This window comes from Eschrichtius robustus, chromosome 6, assembly GCF_028021215.1.
Source record: "Eschrichtius robustus isolate mEscRob2 chromosome 6, mEscRob2.pri, whole genome shotgun sequence".
NCBI lineage: Eukaryota > Metazoa > Chordata > Mammalia > Artiodactyla > Eschrichtiidae > Eschrichtius > Eschrichtius robustus.
In genome coordinates, this window is record NC_090829.1 from 54,069,315 (window position 1) to 54,074,705 (window position 5,391).

The 5,391-nt window shown below is 44.3% G+C and overlaps 2 pseudogenes; both read right to left on the reverse strand.

Annotated features, from left to right (window-relative positions):
- Nucleotides 1–1,925: 1,925 nt before the first annotated feature.
- LOC137766834 (serine/arginine-rich splicing factor 3 pseudogene) lies at nucleotides 1,926–2,409 on the reverse strand (annotated as a pseudogene).
- A 219-nt stretch (nucleotides 2,410–2,628) lies between these two features.
- On the reverse strand, nucleotides 2,629–4,474 carry LOC137765872 (DNA (cytosine-5)-methyltransferase 1-like; annotated as a pseudogene).
- Between the last annotated feature and the right edge of the window lie 917 nt (nucleotides 4,475–5,391).

The following is a 5,391-nucleotide window of genomic DNA, read 5'->3' on the forward strand; positions in this document are numbered from 1 at the left end:
GAGTTAGATGGCACAGGCCCCAAGACTGACCTCAATTTTTATACCAACTGCGAGTTTGGCAGTGTGTGTGTGGTGGGGAGGGGGCGAGAGGGGTAGGGGAAGAGCAGTGTCCCAAAGCCATCATCAGTTTCAATAAGTCATAAAACAGACTCATAAAACTTACTGTCTAGGAGAGTTCTGAATGTGAGCTTCCTTGGTCTGCTCCCCATGGAGTCAGGATGCATGACTCTCCCAGAATCAACATGTGGCAATACTCCTGGAGTATTGTCACCAGCGAGGCTCACCCAGGCCTCAGAATTCATCATTTTTATGGGAGTTCCATTACACAGGTTTGATTTTTTTTCGTCTTTCTCTTTTTTTTTTTGGCCACGCCATGCTGAATGCGCGATCTGATTTCCCTGACCAGGGATCGAACCTGTGCCCCCTGCAGTGGAAGCACACAGCCCTAACCACTGGACCGCCAGAGAAGTCCCTACAGAGGATTGACTGATTACCCAAGTCATTGATCTCAGCCTCCAGTCTGACTGATACCACATGACCCCACCCTAAATCACAAGGTTGGTCTCTCTGTCATAACCAGTCTCGACCCTAAGATTATCAGATGTGATTGTCCTCACCCTAAAATCTGGTATGGCCACCCCCCACTCTGAACAAAGATAATTCTATCAGGTACGACATGGATTACCTCCAAGAAGCTGAGGACAAAAGGCAGACTTCTCTTTGGGCAATGCCAAATTCTTGACTATATACTATGAAATATGATTCACAATTCAGAATAAATCATGGCCATTATAAAATATAGGTCTGATGGTGTCTTTCCCTCCTTGAATAGCTTCTGTGGCTCTCATCACCTTCAGAGTAAGATCCATTCTCTTTAGAATGGCATACGAGGCACCTCGTCATCTGACCTCTATCTACCTTTCCAACCTCATACTATGCACTCTTTTCTTTGTACCCTATAGCCCTTCCAAACCACTGGAACTTCCCCTAATGACCCTGTCCTGTTCTCATCAGCAGCCTGACTAGTAAAAATGAATAATAGCACATACACTCTACAACAACAAGAGAGTTACTTTTTTTTTTTTTTTTTTTTTTGAGCAGTGCAAATAGATTAAGGTCCTGAGACCTATGAGTGTGTGTGTAGGAGGTGTTCCTTGATGAAATGTCAATTGAAGAGGAGAGAAGATGTGAGAGAATAGGAGAGAAGAACGGATATACTCTACTTTGGCAGGTGAGTGGCCGAAGTAGGATTGAAGTTCAACTTTCTTCCACCATTTGGAGCAGAAACAAAATGTTCAGACCTCTATCAAACTCTACCACATGTGGCCCTTTCTTGCCTCAGAATTTCTGAAGATGCGGTAACGTCTCCCCAGAAAGCATATGCATATGCACATGTTCACACACAGCTATGTTTCAAGACTCCATTCAGAACGTCTTCCCTCACCATTATCCCTGCCCTCTTTCCTCTTTATGTGGATCACTCCTCTTTCTCTTTATTGCACAATACTGCCTGAACAGTTACCAAGGTGTACTCCTACTGTTTATTTGTATATTATTCCTCTATGAGCTTTATGAGAAAAAGATCATACTTTTTTTTTTTTTTTTTTTTGGTCAGGAGTTAGTGTTTTATTATCAGTCTAGGCAAGACTAAAAATTTAAAGCAAATTCAATTTTGCTTAAGGGAACATTGCAAAGTAACAATTCTTCATATTACATGCCTCACGTGACCCATTTCAAACCATAGAGAATCACACCTTTATGTGTCACTGTTCCAAGAGACAAACAAATGTGAACAGCGAAAACATTTTAAAAAGGCACCAAGCTTATGAAGTCTCAAACAAAACTTGAATTTTCTGTACATACTCCTGTCAAATGAAGTTATTGCCTGTACACAACTCCTCTTGCAAAGTGGTCTTCTGTTCCCTTTCATTTGACCTAGATCAGCTAGGAGACCTAGAGAAAGATGGGGATGGCTTGTGATTTCTCTCCTGGGACAGGGATCTCTCTCTTCTCCTATATCTAGAAAGGGACCTGCTCTGGCTGAGGGAGAAGCTTCTCCGTCTTGGAGATGTGTGGGAGGTGGAGGACTCCTCCTCCGATAATCATCTCGAGGGCGACGACCCCAAGAAGGAGGCGGTCACGATTTCGACTTCTCTTTTCCCCATTCCACAGGTCCACTCTTACTCGGCAGCCGCATAGTGTTCTCCCATCTAGTTCTTGGACAGCGTCGGCTGCATCTTGGGGATCTTCAAATTCAACAAAAGCGAAGTCAGGAGGGTTTCTAGCAACCCACACACTTCGGAGTGGTCCATAATAGCCTACAGCTCGTTCCAATTCAGTCTTGTTACCATTGTTTCCAAGATTACCTCCATAAACTTTACACTCCAATGGACAGGAATCACGATGCATTTCGAGATCTCGGGTTAGAAACGTGGAGGCTCAGATCCACACACCCTTGGCTGGGTCTTCCCGGTCCCCTCCCGCGTGGCACCCGCAGATGCTCTCGCACACCCGTCGTCCACGAAATGGCCTGGTAGGCGGATTCTTAACCACTGCGCCACCAGGGAAGCCCAGTGGTGATGTTTAAGAAGAGACTCCTCTCCTTTTTGAAGCGCTTCTGTAGATATTTCAGTAATATGTCTGGGATCTGTTTATCTTTTCATCCTCATCTTTCTCATCAGAAACTTGTGGTTTTACTCTTTCAGGTTATTTTTCTTCCGGTGTCCGTTTGCTAGCTTTCGTGTTCTCCTTCATTCATTTCAGCCTGAGCTCCTCCGGCCTCGCATCTCTGTCTGGCTCCTCCTTAGATTTGTGTTTAGGCGTTAGTCCTTCGGTTTGACTTCTGAGCCTCTTTTCTTCCTGGCGGTGACCAGGCTTTACTTTATCATCTCTTTCTTCTGCTTCCACGTGTGTTCCTGGTCTTACTCTTCCCGGTTCTTCTGCAGGGAGCGGTCCAGCAACTCGTTCTCTGGGTGTAACTCTACGTCTCTTTTCCTCCTGGTCTTTTTCTTCTTCATCTACAGAATCATCTGATTTTGCTTTTTCAGGGTCTTCCTCAGGTTTCCGTTTGGCAGGGATTTTGTTTCTCCATCGGACTTGCTTCTCCTGGGCATGCAAAGTTTGGAAACAGGTTTGGGGGACTTGTTTTTCTCTGCTATTTCCACTCTGTGCTCCTCACCACTTGTCTGGCTGCCGTTTTCTAGATATCCATTCACTTCCCGACTGAAAGCAAGAGCTCCGTTCTCCAAGGACAAATCTTTATTTAAAAGGGATTTGGGGGGCTTCCCTGGTGGCGCAGTGGTTGAGAATCTGCCTGCTAATGCAGGGGACATGGGTTCGAGCCCTGGTCTGGGAGGATCCCACATGCCGTGGAGCAACTGGGCCCGTGAACCACAACTGCTGAGCCTGCGCGTCTGGAGCCTGTGCTCCGCAACAAGAGAGGCCGCAATGGTGAGAGGCCCGCGCACCGCGATGAAGAGTGGCCCCCACTTGCCGCAGCTAGAGAAAGCCCTAGCACAGAAACGAAGACCCAACATAGCAATCAATCAGTCAATCAATCAATCAATCAATCAATCTTTAAAAAAAAAAAGGGATTTGACTTTAGCCCCTCTTCTGAAAATTCTTCTTAATGTAATTTGGTTTCCAAGTCACATAACTGATTCTTTATTTCTGTCTGCAGAAATTCAGGCAAGAGATTCCACTCCTCCTTCACGCATTCCTTTTCTGTTAAACTATCTCTTTCCAAATCTTTGAGCGTAGACCGGCAGCGGCCATGGGTAGACGGCGGGCTCGGCCCCCACGGGTGACTTGAACCTCAGCTCCAGCTTCTCCCCCATGTCTTCGCGCGTGGCCCCCGCACCAGGCTAGTCTGGCGGTTGGCGGAGGGGCGGGCAAGACCATACATTTTATCTCTACACCTTTATCATCTAGCACAGGCCCAATAACATTGGGATGAAAATTTATAGAGTACATGAGCAAATAAAAAAGGAAGAGAGAGAGAGAGAATGGCGGGAAAGAAGACAGGGAAGAAAAGAGGGAGGGTGGGAGTGTTGAAAATTCATTTGGTTTGCAGAGAAGCAGAGGATGAGTTAATGTCAAGTTTAACAGAATACTATCCCTTGAAACCCCCAACCCTTAGCCCCCAAGCAGCAACCCTGCTTCTGATGGCAGAGTTTGGTTAGCGCAAGGATAACACAAGGCGTAAGCTGAATGACATTAAACTGCTCATGGGTTCATGCCCAAACCAATTCCCTCTGCAGTGAGGTAACATTTCTGTAGTCTTCTGTGGTACTTTCAGAATCTCTCCAGGCTACGGTGGCAACAGATTTAATAGACAAGAGGGAACTAGCAGCACATCACATGAACTGAACTGGAAAATATCCTGGCCAATTAACAGCAAATGTCTGTGACAATTAACAAACAGCCTGGGAACAAAGACTACCTACCCTGTTATGCTCAGTCCTGGAATGTTCATTGTCTCTTCCTGTCTTGGTTTTATAGTTTCAACATTTGAAAGATGGATATTCCACTCTTTCACGAGTTTGTAAGCTCCCCTGAGGACCTCAATCCATCTAATACATCTTTTTATTCACACAACACCTAGCACAGTGTTTGACTCAAAGTAGGTATGTCATAAATATTTTTGAAATAAATAAAAAATTCTACCCCAAACGTGAAGCTATAGTTTGTCTCCTGCTACCAGGTGACCGCAGAATGACATGGGCATATAAATTAAATAGTGTGGTTTAAACATTTCTCCATACTTTTTAGTTGCCTTAATCAAAATCAAAACAGATAAAGTTAGGTTTGTATGAGGAAGGACATTTAGAGGTTATTTAGTTCAATTCTCCCCTTTTAGATGAGAAACCTGTTAAATTGGCTCCTCTAATATAATGGAGCTAGAACTATGGCCAGACTATAGTCAGAAGCCGGTCTCCAGACCTTCAGTCTAGTGCTACTTTTTTTACAGCAAGTTTTTTCTCATAACTTCTTTTTAGTAATCAAGACAACAGGGTGTTTTTTTAACAATACTTAAGAAAACATAAGGCACTTTGGTACATTTCAGTAGTTTTCTCACTAACACACATCAAACAGCCTTGAATCTTTGTTCGTTGCATTCAAGAGCTCTTTTGATGGTTTGTCATCAACCTTCCCCCCATTTCTCTGAAAGAATAGAGGTCATCAGCCAAGGTCACTTTTTCCTTCTGATTCCTCTTGATCTATTTCTGATTACTTCTGATCTACAAATTTATCCTACTTTCCTCTCAGTTAACGTTAGAGAGAGAGATGTTCCTTCTCTTTCTCAGGGCTAAATCTACCATCCTGGCGCTTGATCTAATTCTTGTCAATATCCAAGAGATTTGTTCTATAGTCTAACCTCTCTCTCTCTCT